General features: G+C 40.1%; 1 long non-coding RNA gene across 1 annotated transcript in view; it reads left to right on the top strand.

Moving 5' to 3' along the window:
* Positions 1–21,498, top strand: part of LOC149464748 (uncharacterized) — a 150,331-nt gene that overhangs the window by 26,757 nt on the left and 102,076 nt on the right. The window contains exon 2 of the long non-coding RNA XR_016312291.1: positions 7,819–7,929. This is a non-coding gene — a long non-coding RNA (uncharacterized LOC149464748). The remainder of the gene's footprint in view (positions 1–7,818; positions 7,930–21,498) is intronic.

The following is a 21,498-nucleotide window of genomic DNA, read 5'->3' on the forward strand; positions in this document are numbered from 1 at the left end:
CTTTTTCTTGCAGATCATGGCTCATGCGCAGATTTTTTTATCGGTAAAAAGATCGACCGATTTGCCCATCATCGCGAAATTCGGACGATCGGCAAAATCAGCCGATTTTTTTCCAACTTTACCGATCAAAAAAATCTGACAAAATCCAGAAAAACGGCCGACCAATTAACCAATAACGTCTGATTTTTTTTTCGGCCGAAAGACCGGCCGATTTTCGACCCATCTATGACCTGCATAAGACTAGCTATACAGTATACAATTTTCTTGAGAATGTTGCTTTAGACTTACCAAAAACTGTATAATATGAGGTCAAACCCAAACAACACTTTCAATTGTATCCAATTAGGCAGGCCCTTGCACTACATAGCAAAAAAAAGAAGTAGTAGTTACCATAAACCAACTACCAAAATAGGTAATAAACACCCAAGCAATGTTGCTTATATGTAAAATCACATTTTTATTATTCCATTTTGGGAGAAAAGGTAATATCCGTAGATAGTGACATAAAACAATCACTGAATACTCATTAAAAACAAGCAATCCGGACTGCACATTAGGTATTTCTAGTGGTATTCACTTTGACTGGTTTGAGATATACAGCAGCATTTTAGCAAAATTAGTCAAAATTCAGCCGTTTATCACAAGGCTTTATGTTATACACATTTATATCCTGCATATACAATGATAGCAGTGAGACACAAAAATATCTAAGTATATAGCTATATATGCATGATCATGATCATAGAATGTGTAAGAACTGCAAAAAAATGCAATAAGAAAAAAGAAATGAGTGTCCATTGGTAGAATGCAGGAAGGAATTGAAGCATGGTTGGAGGCAGAGGTATATAGGGCTGTTTTTTGTTCGCCTGTGTCTCACCTTTCTGTAGGCAGCTGCACAACTTTATTGTTCAAGAACTCCTAATGTTTAGGTATCCCAAATGGACTCAAAATTTTACGATAAGTACAACCATTTTATTTTACATCCTATGTATTAATTCTGTTGCACTAAAGTTATGTATTATAAACTGAAAACCAATAATTAAATCTAAATAAGTAAAAATAGAAAATGTATGCATTCAGAGTAAGAAGGGAGCTAAGTCTTTATTCTACTTACAATTGAGTTCAGTGCAGCTCAGCTGAAGGCTCAGTGCTGCAGATTACATTTGGACAGCAGCTCAAGCAATGTAATCAGTAGAGCTCCATTGTCAGTATGACAGCTGCCCTGCTTTGTACCAGGAAGGCTGATAGCAATAGCTGATAAACAGAGCACAGTGGAACAGCCATTAACCTCCCTAGTGGTCTGATTATGTTCATATTTCTGTGCTCAAAGCGGTACATTTTTTTGCATGGAAATATGTATTTTTTTTATTGTAGGCCTGTAATTTTTAGGAATAACTCACTGAAATCTGTCTGAACAAGAGTCTATTAAACATCCCGGGTAGGATAAAACTTGAAACACGAAATCATAAATTATAATTTAATAAATAATAATTTAAAAAAATAATATAATAATAAAAAATATAATTCAATAATATATACAAAGAAAAAACACTGAAATTTGAAATATAATGCCAAGTTCGCACATCACTGAGCAAAGTCGCAAAATCGTATTCAGTGTCTGATGACGAATTTCGCCACGAATCATTATCTCTCAATTCTGCAAGTGGTTTTGATTTACTATCGCTGTTCTCTAGCTGGTCTAAAACCGCTTTTGACCTAAAGGGACGCTTTTTGGACGCCATGGACTTTTCTAACTTTCCAGGCAGAAAGAACAGTCAAAATGCAGGCAGGGCACAGGACAAAGCACTAGGGACAAAATGTATGTGAAATGGTTTGATACAGTAATGTTTTACTATGTGATTTTAGTGATTTTAGTGAATGTCACTTTTTGTCATTTTCAAATTTTCCGCCATTCCATCCCCCGTACGTCCCAACACTCGCAGGGGACGGAACCCAGATGACAGATGCCGGCATCCACCGGATTACATTGCCGGGGACACTGCAGGAGGGACATCGCGGGAGCGTATGACAAGGTAAGTGATCAAGGGATCCCGGAGCAGCGAGGCATGGTAAGCCCAAGTGTAGCTCGGGGTTACCACTTGTGGTGCTGAAACTTTACCCTGAGCTACACTCGGGAATACCGCCAGGGAGGTTAAAGTGACAGCGGAGTTCTCTGTTTACACTGAATAAACTGCAGAGCTAGCCTGATCTTTATGCATTTGTAAATGAAAGCTGCTATTGCAGCCTTCATTCGTGAATTACTGTTATGTGTAAATTAAAAAAAATAATAATAAAGTTTTGGCCCCTTGTTATCACCTTTTCTCATTCTGTCTCTTATCTATTATTTGTTATAGTTCACAGGTAAATTTTTTACATTTGTATTTTGTGTATTATTGTTTCACTTTATGTAGTCTCATTTCCTGGCTTGAGAAACTCCAGCATCCTCTAGCCCAAGGGTGTCAAACTGGCGGCCCTCCAGCTGTTGCCAAACTACAAGTCCCACCATTCCTCTGCCTTTGAGCTTCATGCTTATAACTGTCAATCTTGCAATGCCTCATGGGACTTGTAGTTTGGCAACAGCTGGAGGGCCGCCAGTTTGACACCCGTGGGGGAGTCTAGCCCTTTCCTTCTTAATCTCACTGTTGCTGGCCCACCCCTTTTATTTACTGGAATTCAGTTCTTTCATTCCTGGAGGTTCAGCACTATGGGGGGTTATTTACTAAAAATGCATGGTGCAAAATCTGGTGCAGCTCTGCATTGAAACAAATCACCTTCCAGGTTTTATTGTCAAAGCTTAATTGAACAAACTGAAGATGGAAACTGATTGGGTACCATGCACAACTGTGCCAGATTCAGAGTGCTCTAGTGTTAGTAAATCTACTTCTAATGTGTGGGCATTGCCTATGGCAGTCTGCATGGAAATACAGTCAAACTAAGAACATCCAATCCTTCAGAATGACATCCACTTATGCATTTGGATATTTGCAGAACTCCAGTCCACTGCTTGCATCAGGGCTGAGGGCCCTTGAAAGATTTACTGAGGCTTGGTGCTGTGATGTTTTCTGGAAGCTATGTACAGCACCTTGCCAGCCCCTCCCCACTAGCCATGATCTGCCTGCATTGCATAGAAAAGCACACAAAACCAGTGATGACATCCTAAAGTCTAAAAAAAGGTATGCATTGAAAATAACTGTGTTATTTAAAAATGTTATATGCATGTAGGGGGCAAGGATTAGCGACTTCTCCATGTAATGTAGCCACGATAAACACTGGCTGCCATGAAAAAAAAACCCCGCCATAAATATATATATTTATATATATATATACATACATATATATATATATATATGTTTATATATTTACACACACAAACAGGGATTTTTACAGCTGGACTGGAACATGGTGGAACTCTGTTCCACCACCTCTGGCCTCTGGTTCCCTACACAGATCTGATCTCCTGAGCAGCTCCCACTGAGTGCAAGCTGGGGACAGGGGAGATGCAGGTACCCGGGTTGCAGTGTGGATGCCGACACCCCCACTAGATGTGCACTGCAACTAAAAGAGGTGGAGCCACTTATAGTGTGCGAGGAGGTACTAGAGAAGAAGGGTGAAAATGATATGTGTATATATATATATATATATATATATATATATATATATATTCATATACCTGCTGTTAAATGTCTTAATATGTACTCACAGCTGTGCACCCACTCTGCTGAGACCTAAAAAGACTAGGAAATCACAGGATACAGTTTTCATCTCATTGATCTAAACTCTTTATTCTCAGTCTTTTTAACTGATGCTTACTCTGTCTCTATAGACCTTACAAAGGGGAATTCTCCATTTTCTTTACAGACTGCAATTCTGTCAAAACATATCCCGTACTAACTGATCGCATAAAAGCTCAGTCATCTCTGGGTACATTGAACTCGTATTCATAACACTCTTTGAATTGTGACAATTTCTTTTAAATTGACAGCAGCACAGGACACATTAATTCATGCAAAAGTAGAGCTGGTGGTTTACTGAAGGTAAGCATTTTCATTTTTATCAACTTCAAATATTTCAGAATCCAATTCTGGATAGATCTTTTAAAGCAGGCTTGAGATGTGTCTACTCTTCACTTCCACACCACATAAAGGGCATGGAGCTTGCTAGGAGGAGTATGTTGAAATATGCCACACTTCTAGGCTGGTAGGGTATTAAACTACTACATCACAAGAAGCTAGTAAAACCCCCAGAGGACAAAAGAGACCCCATAGTATGCTAACCCTACTTTAATTGTTACTTCAACTTCCTGGTCTAAAAACACCTCCTTGCTCTTACTCTCTTTACTGCAAAATCAGAGCCACCTTGTTGTGTATCCCAGCAAAGGATATCAAAAGCATAAACCCTAAAGAAAAACAAATCATTGGAAGGGCTCTTACATGCTTGCAAAGTAGCAATACCCCCACAGGAGCCTCTTGGTAACTTGGGTTTTGTGTTCTGTGCCTTGATGCCAGGAGTAACCTTAGACACTCTGACACACCTGGTTGAATGGAAGTCACTGAAAACATTTATAACACAAGTATAGATACCTTTAACTCAGTTGGAAATTAGCACCAGGGAATAGACACAAGACTATTTAGTGGTAAATGAACTCCATGTATTGCTACAGGTTAAAGTAAATGGTGTTTTGAGCATAAATGAACATACAGAAGGTAGTTTCAGATATAATCCACTAGACAGTATAATCACTATGCCAAGGTAATTTAGAATAGATTTCTGTACCACTAAACCGGGATTAACTCACGAATCAGCAAATTCAGCAATAAACAGTTCATGTATTGTAAGCAGTAACTGCAATGTGAATAATAATACTATAATTAGCCTAGAGTGCACTATAGGAGAATGGCTAGGATATGGTGCAATGTCCCCTGAGAGGTACCTGCTAGCATAAGCAATAGGTGAAGGTCTCTGTGTAGCAGCTGTAAACGTACAGTCTTTGGCACTAACTCTTCAGCTGGTTAGAGTTGGGGCCTAGTTGTACTGTTGATGCACATGAGAATAGTCTCAGTCAAGCCTGCAGGCAGCAGTAAGGCTACTAGATAGTTATATGGTCAGTTCCTAAAGAGCTCAGTCTCTCTAGGAGAAGAGAACAGGTGCAGACAGTGTTTCATTCTGTACTCTTAGCCAAGCATGTTTCTACGCAAATATATGTGCTGCATGACATGTCAAGGCATTAGGCAGTTCTATGCTAGTCTATGAAAAAATAAGACATACAGTGTGTGTGTGTATATATATATATATATATATATATATATATATACAGGGGAGGACTGACAACTCATGGGGCCCCTGGGCAATAGGTGATCATGAGGCCCCTGTGTCCTTGCCCAAACTCAAAAAAGCCTATGAGAAAGGTACCCGGGGCATCTCATGGGGCCCCCTACTGACCCTGGGCCCTCGGGCAGTGCCCGAGTTTCCAAATGGTCAGTCCACCCTGTGTGTATATATATATATATATATCCATGAATATATTGAGAAAAAATATTTGTGGTGACTCGTTAAGGCAAAAAAAAGCACCCTGGGACTAGACTGCCTATAGCAAATTATCTAATTAGTGTTCTGCAAACTGTTGGTGCTATATACAGTAAGTCCTGCATAATGATTATAATAATTAACTGAATGTCACAGTGCCTTGAAAAAGTATTTATACCCTTGAAATTTTCCACATTTTGTCATGTTACAACCAAAACCGTAAATGTATTTTATTGGGATTTTATGTGATAGACCAACACAAAGTGGCGCGTAATTGTGAAGTGGAAGGAAAATTATAAATGGTTTTCAAATTTTTTTGTAAATGAATATCTGAAAAGTGTGGCAAGCATTTGTATTCAGCCCCCCTAAATACATGACGTTTTTGGTTGTAACATGACAATGTCACGGGGTATGAATGCTTTTTTCAAGGCACTGTACGACAGCTTACAAGTGCAGGTTGAACTCAATCCCTGGGATTCATAAAAACTGGTGCAGACAGACTTTGCAAAAGTGTCTCATGTGCATTCTAAACATGGCGCAGCGTGCCAATTCATGAATCTGTCTAGTACTTGAATTTGGCGCATGCTGTGTCACTTTTAGACTGCACACAAGACACTTTTGTATAATCTGTCTGTGCCAAGGCCTCTCTCTGTATGCCATAAGAGAGTTAGTCTTAATTAGCTCAACTTTTGTAAGACATGAACTGTCTGTATTTTATTTTGAATTTGGCACAGGCAATGTAAAAGTGGCGCATTTTCGAACTCCATAAATTTGTTGCACAAGTTGCTTCCAGAACCAAAAGTGTCACAGATGCTTCATGAATTTGTTGCAACACATTAACAAGAAGAATTATCACCAGAAAAGTGATTGTGTTTCATTGAGACAATATTGTACTTGGATAGGATAATGATATTACGATGCTTCATGGTCTGTGCTCTCCGAGTGCATGAGATGTTTAATAACACCTTCTAAAATGGGCAGCACAGTGGCTAAGTGGTTAGCACTTCTGCATGGCAGTACTAGGGTCGCTGGTTCAAATCCCAACCACAGCACCACCTGCCTGGAGTTTGCCTGTTCTCCCTGTGCCTGCATGGGTTTCCTCCGGGTACTCCAGTTTTCTCCCACACTCCAAAGACATGCTGCTAGGTTAATTGGATCCTGTCTAAATTGGCCCTAGTATGTGTATGTATGAATGTGAGTTAGGGACCTTAGATTGTACACCCCTTGAGGGTTAGGGACTGATGTGAATGTACAATATATATATATGTAAAGCGCTGCGTAAATTGACGGTGCTATATAAGTACTTGAAATAAATAAATAAAAACATCATCAGAAAAGTGGCACTGCAGCTTTATTGCATTGGACTTACCCCTTTGGGTGGCTGCATACTGCCCTGTAATCGTGCCCTGATCACACAGTTATACCCAGATTGTTTCCCTGGGGACCTACGCTTGCCTAACTCTGTTTGCTGAACCCCTTAATACAGAAACCCTTGTGCCAAGGATCCCTAAATTATACTGTCTCTCTCCACATTTTCAGTTCCACCCACACCTCTGTTACACTCTCAATGCCAGAAAATGCAACCCTCAGTAGTATACAGCAGCAAATATACATGAGTTTATTTTATTTAGAGGAGGTAGCTATAAAAAAAACACTTAAAGCTGAAAAACCTCTCTAAACCTTTAGTAACCTAATATACCTGCAATGGAGTATGTCCAACACATCCAGGCAGATTGATCCTGTATAAATCTTCCCTGCAGAGGTGTCCAGTCCTCTTCCTGCTGCTGTGGGGGTTAATAGTTTCGAGTAAAGTTATTAGTCTTCTGTAAAGGTCCAGCAAAGAAACTCTTGAGGAGGACCCACCCCTCCTCCTTCATTGGGAAAAGTCGTTTCACAGTGCACAATGCACATATTGTAATCCTTAATTGGGGAAAGGGAATCTAGTGATTCATCAAATTATCCCTCATTCAGAAATTGTGTTGCATTCAATGTACAACTTTTCTGAAGGAGGGATAAGGGGGTGGGTCTCTGATTGGAGTTTGTTCACTAAAGCTTCACAAAGGACTATCGAACCATCGCTATCCATTGCAGCACCTGAAGTTCTCTAGTAGGAGGAGGACAGGAATCCCTGCCCACAACATTTACACAGGATTCATCCGTCTGCATGAAATGGGACATACTTCATTACAGGTAAGTAAGTTTACAGATGCTGTAGAGTTTTTTTCTCTTTTGGCTTTAATTTAAGCATATAGATTTGGCAGTATCTAGTTAAATAAATGCATTTTTCTCTGACAGAGTAATCCCTCCTGGAATTTTCACTTCGTCTGGAATCATCCATCACAATTCAGAAACATTATGCCTAGATTCAGAAAGTGCTTACCCGATGGAATACACTGGCTGCACTAGGTAAGAAGATAAAATTGAGAAGGTGTAAAGTGTCCATGTAAAGAGACATTACTTTGCTTAGTTTGTATCGATGGCTTAATTATGAGATTTTCGAAGAAAGCTGACCAGTAAGTACACAATACATCTGTTATGCTTTCAGAATGGTTAGTTACAAAAAGCATTTCAAAGAATAGGAAATCAGCAGAGTGATCAGACAGGGAGTAAGGCTGGCCATAGATGAGTCAGTGTTTTTCATTCAACCAGTGGGTTGTACAAAAAAAAAAACCTGACCCTTTTCCTTCATTAACACTTTCAAGATGGGTGGGGGAATCCTCCCTGCTTTGTCTTTGTATTCTGTCAGTGGGGAGACTTTCCCGCCATCAGAATACACAGATCAGAGCTGCAGGCTATAGCCTGTAGCGCTGATAAAGCAGCTTTTTTTTTCAGCAGAGCTGTTGATCAGTAGATCGATTTCCGCTCAACCACAGTGGCTATATAGGGATCAAAATTCATCTGGTCCCTGCTCAACAGGCTGAATTTTGATCCATGTTTTACCAAACTTGCAGTTTACTGCAAAAGATTTAAAACATGGGTTTTTGTAGGGTACCAATAACCATATGTACAGTGTATCATAAAATCTGCATTTTCTTTATATACAGAAGAGAGACAGCAGAGCCACTCTAAGTGTAGACGGTTAAAATCAGGCAGATTTAATGGTAAATTTGCACTCACAGGTAGGCATGTCAAGTAATGGAGGTAGAGTGGGAGCATCAGGTCCTTTGTCCACGCTCTGGGTGTTTTCCCACTGCTCCAGTGGTATCCAGGGCTTGGGGAGTAGCAGAGGGACACAGGGAGGCTCACAGGGATGATGTCACTGCATGGACTGGGTTTCCAAGATGGCACGCATTCAGAGCATGCTCACTCCTTCGTCAGGCCGATCCAGCAGCCATTTTAGTGTGGGCTTATATGGGCAAAGATTTAGAAATAGAGATGTAGCACTTTAATGTTTTAGGCGGGGTAGCCTATTTATTAAGCTCAAAGCTCGCACCTATTTAAAGGTGTGGGTATAAACCAAAAAATATATAACAAAAAGAAGTAGTAGTTGCCCTGAGCCAACCACCAAAGTAGGTAATAAACACCCAAGCAATGTAGCTTATATGTAAAATCACATATTTTTATTATTCCTTTTGGGAGAAAAGGTAATATCTATGGATGGTGACATATACAATCACTGAATACACATTAAAAACAATGAAAGACAAGCAATCTGGATTGCAACATTGAACATTCCTAGTGGTATTCACTTTGACTGGTTGAGATAAACAGCAGTATATTAGCAAGGATAGCCAAAATTCAGCCATTTATCACAAGGCTTTGTGTTATACACATATATATCCTGTATATACAATGATAGAGGTAAGACAAAAAATTAGCCAAGTATATAGCTAGATATGCATAATCATTATCTTTGAATGCATGAGAACTGCAAAAAAATGCAAGTTGAAAAAAGAAATGAGTATGTCCATATGTAGATTGCAGGAAGGAGTTCCCATGGAATTATATAGTGCTGAAAGATTCATACTGCCCCATGTTCCTTCATAGCTTGAATAGTGTGTGGTTTAAACCTCCATATATCATGGAAATATGTAGATATCTTTATCCCTTCTAGGTATTCCTCCAGATAAACATCATGGCAAATGTATTGTGAAGCTGAGAATAATATTGCAAAACTTCAGATGAGGTGTGCAGTAACATTTAACGATGTTTTAACAATGCACCCCACTCACCACCATTATACTGGATAATGACCTAGCCGTTTCCCAGAAAATAAATACTCAGCCCGTTGAGACTTGATTGTCATGTTGTAGATATAGAGTGGATTATTCACACAGTTCCCATTAGGGTAATGATCAAACCTCATATCATGAGTATTCGTTATGTAGAGTTCCCGCCTGATCATGAGGCATATCGCATGGCGCAATAACATGGCCGCTCTCACCAGTCCATGGTGTTGTACACGTGGGAGGTTGCTTCCGGGTGTGATGACGTCAGTACGTTACATTTATTATACAGGATTTATATAGCGCCAGCAGTTTGGTCATCGTGTTTCGTCCGCCAATCAGTGCAGACTTCTTCAGAATAGGGAGGAAACAGTGAAGGCTGCTTAAATACCCTGTATCTTAATTGGGAATAATGCACAGCTCCCCCTAGTGACCAAAAGTCATCATGACTCATTCAAAAAGATTAAAAATGTCATTATATCAGTAAGAATAAATTATCTACCCTAATGGAAGAATTATGTTAACATGGCAAATATTCAGAATTACTCAATTTCAATCCAAGAATACCTTGAAATTAAGTTCAGTATTTAAACCTTTTGGAACCAAAGTTTCAAGAGTGTATATCCAGAATGTTTCTTTCTGTAATAATAATTTGTCAATATCACCTATTCTTGGGGAGATGTTCAGGGAAAAGATACTTTTTACCTCAAAGCCATCAATTCGTCCTTTATAGACTTCTTTGAAATGTTGAGCTCATGGATTTTCTCTACCACTTTCTTTAGGTTTATGTTTAGATTTAATATCTCTAAGATGTTCACCAATGCGAATTCTTAATTGACGTTTTGTTTTCCCTATATATAGTTTTTTACATGGACATTCAATCATATATATGACCTTGGAACTAGAACAGTTAATAAAATTACGAATATTGTAAAATTTAGTTCTCCCCGAGTTTGGAAAGTTCTTAGTTTTATCCACATGGGGGCAAATTTGGTAATGCCCACATGGAAACATACCAGACAGTGTAGGTTGTTCAGTTAGCCAGTTACTTGAAATTGGTTTTCTATATTCTGATCTTACTAGTAGGTCATTTAAATTGGCTGCCCTACGGGCCACCATTGAAGGTTTTTCTCCCACCATATTAGCTATAATAGAATTAGCTGTCAGTACATGCCAGTACTATATATATATATATATATATATATATATACCATATTTTTTGCTCCATAAGACGCACCTGGCCATAAGATGCACCTAGGTTTTAGAGGAGGAAAACAAGAAAAAAAATATTCTGAACCAATGGACTGCAGACATAGTACAGGAAATGACCAGAGACTGCAGATGTACTATAGGAGATGACCAGAGACTGCAGACATAGTACAGGAGATGACCAGAGACTGCGGACATAGTACAGGAAATGACCAGAGACTGTGAACATAGTACAGGAAATGACCAGAGACTGCAGATGTACTACATGAGACAACCAGAGACTGCGGACATAGTACAGGAGACGACCAGAGACTGCGGACATAGTACAGGAGATGACCAGAGACTGCAGACATAGTACAGGAGATGACCAGACACTGCGGACATAGTACAGGAGATGACCAGAGACTGCAGACATAGTACAGGAGATGACCAGAGACTGCGGACATAGTACAGGAGATGACCAGAGACTGCGGACATAGTAGCGGAGATGACCAGAAACTGCGGACACAGTACAGGAGATGACCAGAGACTGCGGACATAGTACAGGAGATGACCAGAGACTGCAGACACAGTACAGGAGATGACCAGAGACTGCGGACATAGTACAGTTGATGACCAGAGACTGCGGGCATAGTACAGGAGGTGACCAGAGACTGCGGACATAGTACAAGAGATGACCAGAGACTGCAGACACAGTACAGGAGATGACCAGAGACTGCGGACATAGTACAGTTGATGACCAGAGACTGCGGGCATAGTACAGGAGGTGACCAGAGACTGCGGACATAGTACAGGAGGTGACCAGAGACTGCGGACACAGTACAGGAGATGACTAGAGACTGCGAACATAGTACAGGAGATGACCAGAGACTGCGGACATAGTACAGGAGGTGACCAGAGACTGCGGACGTAGTACAGGAGATGACCAGAGACTGCGGATATAGTACAGGAGATGACGAGTGACTGCAGACCTTTGGGGAGCGGGTACCTGAATTTGTCAGGTACCCACTCCCACTTCCGCTGCGATCACCTCTCTCCCCGTAGTCTTCTGGGATATGTGACAGGTCCCAGAAGACTACAGGGCCATTCACAAAGCGCAGGGCTTCTCGAGCATGCTCAGTGGGCACCCGGCTGTGAAGCCGCAAGCTGTGAAGCCTGCCAGTGCCAGGGAGAGAAGACTGTTAGTGAAACCAACAGTGATGAAGACACCGCTGGATCGAGGAACAGGTAGGACTGAGGAGCAGGTTCTGCTGCACAGAAGAGCGGCAGCGATGATGGAGGGAATACCGGACCGGCAGCTCCATAAGACGCACAGACATTTCCCCCCATTTTATGGGAGGAAAAAGTGCATCTTATGGAGCAAAAAATATGGTATATATATATATAATAAAGGTACTTGACCAAAAAATTAAAGAATGTAAACACATAAATGTAAACTACCCAGCAGCTGAAACCCCAAAAAACTGTGAAAACACGTCAGCTATAGAAGGTTAGAATCTCAGTCATTTCTACAGCCCACCTGTGGTGGAAGGAAAGAAAATCGTATCTTCTATGGCCTGCATTAGGCTAATCCTAATGTCACCACAGCGCTACATCTAAGTAAAACATGTGACTTCAAAGCATTCAAATTGTGTATCCAGTAAGTTATACAATGTGTCAAGCAAATTATACAGACAATGTGTCCAAGAAATTAGGACAATGGGGGAGATTTACTAACACTGGAGCACTCAAAATCTGGTGTAGGTGTGCATAGTAGCCAATCAGTTTCTAAATTCTGCTCGTTCAATCAAGCTTTGACAATAAAACCTGGAAGCTGATTGGTTTCTATGCAGAGCTGCACCAGATTTTGCACTCTCCAGTTTTAGTAAATCTTCCCCAATGTGTCCATATAAGATCAAACAGAGTGCCACAACAGTAAATCCTCTCTTGTGCTCATTCACTCCAAAACTGAAGTGCTCTTAAATCAACCTGTAAACACTTGTTGCAGCCTACCACCTCTGAATGGACATACACTTACCAACTCAATTTACCCAACTCTCTCAAGTAAGGCCAACATGTTTGTGATCTGTTTTTTAGATAAACACCAACCCTCTGGCTTTTGGCTCCTCACTGTGTATCCTCCATCAGCTTTGGGTGATGTTTAACTAGCAGCTCAGTAAAGACAAACAAAGTGCCACATAGTGTAATCCCATAAAGACTTTCCAGATTTATTAAAATTCATATCTACTCACATTAAAAACATCACATGAAAGCTCATCTGTCAGGCATGTAAAGCAACGAAAGCAGGCAGTCCAACAATGCTGGGATCCGAGTCTCCGACACAAGCAGCTGCACTGTTTCTCTCTTCCCGGCTTCCCAATGATTACACTTGCCACACACACACTATCCAGCTCCATGTGTTTCGTCATTACAACAACATCTTTCGAGAGTGGGCTGGATCGCAAGTATAAATTTACTTAACCACTTCAATACCTGACACTTTCATTCCTTTCCTGCCCAGGCCAATTTTCAGATTTCAGCGCTGTCAAACTTTGAATGACAATTACTCAAGTAGTCATTGTCAATTATACTGTATCCAAGTTGAATTTTAAAAGATATAAATAAAAAATACTAAAATTTTGAAAAAATATAACACATTTTTCTTTATTTCTGTTATAAAATTTTGCAGGTATATCATCCTATTTCATACATTTAAGCCAAAATGTATTATGCTACATTTCTTTGGTAAAAATAACCCAAATCAGCGTCTATCATCTAAACGTGTGAAAGTTACTACAATCTATGGTACATATATATTTGAAAATTGATCATGTCTGATGTACCGATGGCCTATCTCATTTCCTGAGGCCCTAAAATGTGAGTAGAGTACAAATACCACCGAAATTATCCCTTTTTGGAAAGTTTTTTGAACTTGTGATTTTGTCACAATTTTTTGGAAAATGAAGAAATTAAATACATTTTTTTCTCACAATTTTTTTTAAACAGTACAGCATTACCATATGACTAATGTGGCAGTGATTGGGACACTGACTGGTGACAGTATGCTAAAAAAAATAAATTTTTTAAAACATTTTCTTTTGTTTTTTTCAATTCTTTTTTTTTTCTTTTTTTACAATTTTTTTTTACATACTGTGACTAGAGCAGTACAGTATCACCATAAAGACATTGTACTGCTATGGGGAGGTGATCAGGATTTTTTTCTTTTCATTATGGTTGCTGATTAGAGTGATGATCACTGTATATAAGCAATCATTTTTATAAATGGCATCAATTCAATGTTTACTATTATGTTAGCTGTAATTGGCCACAGCTATCACGTGGTACCAGGGTTGGTCACAATCTGTGTTCAGCTTTGTCCGGTGAACACAGCAGGTCACAGATCATACTCCTACTTGCCACCTAGGGCGTACACTATGTACGCGAATGGTAGAACGTCATGTGATGTCCTCCTGGGATAAAAGTGTTCAGATTCGGCTGTTTTTTTACTATAAGCTGGGTGGAATGTGGTAAAATATCCCTGCGGTAACCGTTGACAGTACTCTTGCTAAGCTAGTATATGCCAATCCAGATGTTAAAACCACACAGCACAGTCTGTGTATCACACTTGCTTTATCCATACAAACTGTGTAAGTATAACACACTCCCCTGTATGTCCATTGCTATTCTTAGTTTGACATATATAGCCCCTCCTGAGCCATAAAAAGCCACATATAAAATCATAAGAGTCATGACATAAAAACAAATTTAAAAAACTAGTTATAAAACAAATTGACACAAACTTACTGGATACGCAATTGGAATAGTTTGAATTCACATTTTACTTGGATGATTAAAGCGGATTTCCACCCATTTATTTACCTTCCCTGTAACACAATGCCCGCCTCTGAACAGTCTCTTTTAGCAATATATATTGTCAGGACGAGACTCTGTCATGGTGAAATTGGTAATCAAAAGGACACAGGGTTTGCACTTTTGCTGAGTGCAAGACTAGGGAGCATAGGTTTTAAATGGAGAAAACTGATTTTGCAGTTTCCTCCAGGTTTTGGTATTCTTGGAAGGGGCTCCGTAGTTTGGAGATTCCATCGTGTCTTGGCTGGGATAGAATCTCCAACTCGGTGTCCGGGTTTTGTGGAGGAACAGCAGGGTGTGTGCCCAGCTGCACACAGCCTTTATAATGGAGGTTTAGGAATACCTCAGGCAGGGGCAGACTGACCATTTGGAAACTCGGGCACTGTAGGGGGCCCCATGAGATGCCCCTGGTACCTTTTTCATAGGCTTTTTTGAGTTTGGGCAAGGACACAGGGGCCCCATGATCCCCTATTGCCTGGGGACCCCATGAGTTGTCAGTCCACCCCCGACCTCAGGGCTTCACCCAAGAGAGACAGAAGGTCTCCTACAGGAGTCAGAGAGGCTGCATGTGGCAGCAGGAGTAGGAATGTCTGCAAGAGACGGTTAACGACCTGAGGACTAGGCCAGAGGAGCTGTGTGTATCTGAGAAGCTCTAAGCTGTGTGCCTGGAAGAGCTTGTAATCAGAGGGACCAGTACCTAAAGCAGCAGTGCTGCTGATGAGTAGCCAGGTGGGCTAGCATTTTCATTTGGATTGTGTATATTTTGGTGGAGAATTACCAATTCATGGGAAACATTGTGTTTTGGACTGTCCTTTTTTTTTTTCTTTTAACTACTTCCAGTCCGGACACTTTTACCCCCTTCCTGTCCAGGCCAACTTTCAGCTTTCAGCACTATCACACTTTGAATGACAATTGGGCGGTCGTACAACACTGTACCCATATGAATTTTTTAGCATTTTTTTTGAGACAGATAAAACTTTATTTTGGTGGTATTTGTTAGCCACTGAGATTTTTATTTTTTTTTTTGCTATATAAATGAAAAAGTCCAAAAATTTTGAAAAGTGTTTTTCTTCTACAATTTTGCAAATAAATATTCTTTCTTCATTCAGTTATCTTTTTAGTAAAAAAAAATATAACTCAAATTAGTTTATAACCAAAAATTATAATTTTTCTAATTTCTTTTTACATTTTTATTTTTATATTATTATTTATGTTTTTCTTTACATACTGTCACCCTAGCAGTGCAGTGTCACCATAGTGACACTGTACTACTTGTGGGGGGGTTATGAAGATTATTATTTTTTTTTTACACTGATTGCTTTTACACCCATAAAGGCTGTAAAAGCAATCATTTCTCCTTCTCTCTGGCTTCATTCTTTCAACCATTGAGAAATACTGTGTGAGCTGTGATTGGTCACAGCTTGCCACATGGTACAAGGCTGTTTTGAATAGCCTTGTACCATGTGACCTCTGTGATCATTCACAGATTTCACACGTAGTAAGTAATGATGTCAGAAGTGACATCTTGCTTACCACTCTTCATGTCATCACTGATTGGCCAATCAGTGATCACATGATCGGGACCTTACACAGAGATCCTGTACAATGATTGGTGTTCCACTGTGTCCGGAGGACACAACGGGCACCGGATCGCGGTGCTGCACGCTCCCAGGGAGTGCGCACAAGCAGGTGGTGGGGAGGCCATTTATAAACGGTCACCTGACCCTGCACTGCCACCGTCCGGCTGTTTATATACATGGGCCGGACAGGAAGTGGTTAATAAAAGTGGACTACCAAGCCCTGAAAAATAATTCCTGACTGGTGTGAACTCAATCACAAATGCATCTACCACTGAGCTAAAAATCCCCACATGTTACAATATGTATATTTTTTCCCTAAATACCTTATTTTTATTAATTCAGTCTTGGCCACCTAGGTGATTTCATCATTAGGCAATTTCCTAGGGTTTCTTGGATATCGACGTCATCTATCCCAGGAGTCCTAGGGACGCCTAATAGTGAAATCTGCATTATTAGGAAACAGGAAGTGACATGATGATTGACAGGTTGCAATGACAACAGGATGGGAACTTCTGGCAAAACCACCATTGCTGTGGCAATCTACAAACCAACTAGTGCGCCACACTGTCTTCACATTGCGCAGATGCGAGATCGGGAGGTGCATGCTGGGTAGCCAGTTGCACCCTATCCCGGAAGAAACGGTGGCTGGGCTTCAGATGCCCACAGCAAAGATGGATGAGTACATGATGGTGAAGGAGTAGTAAGTAAGTAAAAAAAAAACATGCAAAAGAACCAATAACATATGCAGCTGATGCCAATTTGCATGTAATAAGCTGTGATTGTCAGGGGGGGTGATTAAAAAAGAAAAAAAAAGAACTGGAACTCTGCTTTAAGTGCTGTGATATTAGGATTACTCTAAGTGTTATTACTATGTAAAAGCTAAGTTTGTGCTATTATTAGGATCCCAGGAAACTTTCATGATTCATGATAACAGAATTCTTTAGTTACTAATCTGGCTTGTCTTGTGTGTACCCAAGCTGTTCCATGCTGCTTCACACCTGACAGCTTTTTAGTAATGTTTAAAGCAGCTTATTCAGTATAAGAAGCAATCAACCATAATAATGATGGCACAAACTGTTTGGCTATTTGTGGGCAATGCTGCGTAAATGCTTGTCTTAGCATAGTAGTCCATAAAAGGAAACCCGTTTGTTCCTCTGATTCACTGCTGTGTTTTTGTAAATGCCCTTTGTGGCAGAGAATATATAATCTCTTTTTCAAGTCCTGAGTATTATAAAGTCGGTTCAGTGGCAACAGAATGAATCTCAGACAGATGATAGGTGCAGGGCTATTATCAAAAATGCTTTAATAAGAGAGTTTCATTGATGACAATTAGTCAGTGACATTGAATTTGGAATCATAGGTTGCTTTGTCTAGTTAAAACGAACCTAATCTGATTGGTTAATATTTACTGCACTCTAAACATCATCAACATGGAGTTTTATGTTACTTCATGTTTTTTTCCACCAATAAGATTCAAACTGTTAGGTTGAATTCACATCTGAGCAGAATGATTTTCAGATGTTTTCTGTTTTTTTTTTAATTTAAGATTTTTGACACATGTATATGAATGTTTTAGAAGTGTATTTCAGAGATTTACTTGTGCATTCAAACTTCAGGTCTTTTTGTTTTAGCCGATCGAAAGCACTAGGAGGCTGAAAAATGCCTAAAATATGCCTGGAAAAAATGCTCCATTTGAGAAATGAAAGTTGTTCCCATTGAAATCTATTTGGGCAAAAATGCTTCAGTCTTACTTAAAAGTAGCTCATGTAGCTTTTGGAGCAGTAGGCATCAAGCCTGATGACCATCTTTTAATTACATGGAATTTTTTTTGTTTTGACTTTGAGCTTTAAGCTACAAAACAAACAGGTGTGAATGAAGCCTTAAAGTAGTTCTAAAGGTAGAAAGTATTTTTGTACTTCAATGCATTCTCTGCATTAAGGTAAAAAAAACCTTCTGCATGCAGCTCCCCCCCTTATACTTATCTTAGTTTTATCTTGGTCCAGCGATGTGCACAAGAGAAGAGACTCTCTGCTCAATCACAGCCATCCAGGAGTGAGCAGGGGGCAGGCCGAGCCCTACTTTGTCTAATAGACACAGAGAGCTGGCTCGGGAGAGAGCCAATACCAGTTCCCGCATAGTAAGCGGAAAAGAAGGAGTGGGGCTGCTGTGTGCAATACCATTGCTCAGAGCAGGTAAGTATAACATGTTTGTTATTTAAAAAAATAAAATTTAAACATTTACAATCACTTTAAGCAAGCTAGCTTGGTTCAGTTTTTTTTTTCATTTAGCCAGTAGGCTGAATGGAAAAAAAACTGAACCAATTTCCCCATTCACACAATCGAGATGGATCCTCTCCACTGTACTGTTGTATGCTAACAGCAGAGGGACTCCCCTTCTGTCAGAACACACATATCAACACTGCAGCCTATTGCTAGCTTTACCTGACAGGGTGGTTGGACAAACTTTGACCAGTAGATAAGTTTCTGTTCAACTGCAGTGGCCACACATGAATTGGAATTTGGCTGGTTCCTGCTGAACTAACCAAATTTCGATCCATCTATGGCCACCTTTAAAGCTGATTCACACATGTGCGATGCAGATTGAAGCTCAGGTTTCACAGCTAATTGATACAGAAGTTGTTCACAGGTTCACGTCAGGTTTACGTCAGGTTCCGGACAGGATTAGCTCAGGATTTTATCTTGTTCACACATGTGCGATTTAGAAACGGTTCCCATTAAAGTCAATAGCCTGTAATCTGCACCTGAACCGGACCGCACTGCACAGAAATCGGACAAGACGCTTTTTAACCTCCTCGGCGGTCTGATTATTTCCGATTTTTTGTGCTGAAAGCGGTACCATTTTTTTGCATGGAAATATGTAGTTTTTTATTGTAGGCTGTAATTTTTATGAATAACTCACTGAAATCTGTACGAACAAGAGTCTAGTAAACATCCCGGGTAGGATAAAATTTGAAACACGAAATCATAAATTATAATTTAATACATAGGCATAAAAAATAATAATATAATAATAATAAATTTAATTCAATAATATAATCAAACCATCAAACCAAAAACACTGAAATTTGAAATACAGAGGCAAATTCGCACATTGCTGAGCAAAGTCGCAAAATTGTTTTCAGTGCCTGATGACGAATTTCCCCACTAATTATTATCACTTAATTCTGCAAGTGGTTCTGATTTACTATCGCTGTTCTCTAGCTGATCTAAACCCGCTTTTGACGTAAAGGGACACTTTTTGGACACCATGGACTTTTCTAAGTTTCCAGGCAGAAAGAACAGTCAAAATGCAGGCAGGGCACAGGGCAAAGCAGTAGGGACAAAATGTATGTGAAATGCATTGAAACAGCAATGTTTTACTATGTAATAATCATTTTAAAAAAAAGACATTTTTTAAAAATTTCAAATTTGCTGCCGTACGTCCCGACGTCACAGGGACCGGAACACGGAAGCCAGATGCCGGCATCGGCCGGAGGAGATGGCCGGACACGCTGCAGGGGACACATCGTGGGAGCGAAGGACAAGGTAAGTGCTGCAGGGACTCCCTGAGCAACACCGCTCTTGGTACTCAAATTTTACCCCGAGCTACACTCGGGAATACCGCTAAGGAGGTTAAAACCGCACTGAATCCGCACTGCCAGTACACCGGATGTATGTGAACAGGCATCAAAGGAAGCAATGTTTTTCACATCATGGGGATTGGATGCAGTTCAAATCGCATCCAATATGCATATACAGTATGTCAGGCATGTCCGAAGTTCGGCCCGCGGGCCAATTGTGGCCCGTATTCTGGTTTAATATGGCCCCACATGTAATTTGGCAATATCTAAAAAGGAGAAAAGCGCTGCTAAGTGCAATATGTGGTACATTTATTGAGGAACATAATGAGAAACACATGATGAAAGAAAACGAAAGGCTTAGGCATATGTGGTGAAAGCGAAGGACATGGCGGCGTCCCCAATGTATACGTTGTAGTAAGCACTGGAGGAGACTCGAGATGTTCACAGGGGGCCAGCTGGCACGTGTGAGATCCAAAGATGGTGTCCGGAGTCCACCCTGGAGCGCAACGTTGACGTCAGCGTGATGACATAGGGATGTCCAGCATGCAATGCGACGCGTTTTGGAGCATGCGCAAGGCCGATAAAAGGCAAAGGTGCGCTCCCTTCTCAAGCATTGAAGGAAAACAGTGAGAGCAATTTCGCTTTTTTTTTTAGGGGAAGAAACAAGTACAGATTTCAAATATGTCATGACCAGTATTAGTCTCTCCTTTATCCATTCCTTTGTTTTTGCTGCAAAATGGTCGGACCTCACGCATGTTCACTTCATCAAATCTGGCCCTCTTTGAAAAAAGATTGGACACCCCTGGAGTATGTGAACGGGCACTAACAGTTGGACTGATGCTGATCAGTGGAGAAAAAGTAACTCCAGAACATGTTGACACAGAAGGCCTTAGGCCCTTTAAAAAGTGATTTGTGAAACTACATGGCTCTAGTTTATTTATAATTATATTGTGTCAAAATATTGTTAATGCTTTCCAGAGTACATGTTATATTCCTGACCCCCAAAACTCTAAACATCTCTATCACTCCCATGAGGGTCAATTTCATGTGGACATCAGTTGATCTACCAGTAAACATGGGGCAGAATACAGACTTTTTGTAGAAAGCATTCTAAATAGGATTCTAACTCATAGCAGCAAGGCAAGCTATGTTAGTCTTATGGGATGATGTTTTACATATTAATAGTGTTATATATTCAAATTAACTTTCTTAACCTGCATTATGCCCACATTTTACTAATAAACTGAACGTGAATTAATAAGTGCCTCTTGCTTTCTGCTCTAGTAATTGCGGAGGCAAACGTTCTCCATTCTTTATATCAGTTGGCATTGTTTCTCTCCGAGTATGCCACACAGCTTTAACACAGCAAGGCAGCTGATAGAGGCATTTTCTTCTTTCAAACTAAACTGTTCATTGCATCACTGGTCTTTTGTTTTCATTGCTGAAATCCAACAAAGAAAAGACATAACACCTAGAACATGATAGGCTTACATTGTTATTTCATTATTGTATGTTGCCACTTCTTTCTCAGTTGGCGATTTTTATTCTCCTTTCTTGAATGAATGTGATATTTAAGACTACAATTGAATCA

This window comes from Staurois parvus, unplaced genomic scaffold (genome assembly GCF_062004578.1).
Source record: "Staurois parvus isolate SC_StPar_1 unplaced genomic scaffold, SC_StPar_1.0 ptg000147l, whole genome shotgun sequence".
NCBI classification, from domain to species: Eukaryota; Metazoa; Chordata; class Amphibia; order Anura; family Ranidae; genus Staurois; species Staurois parvus.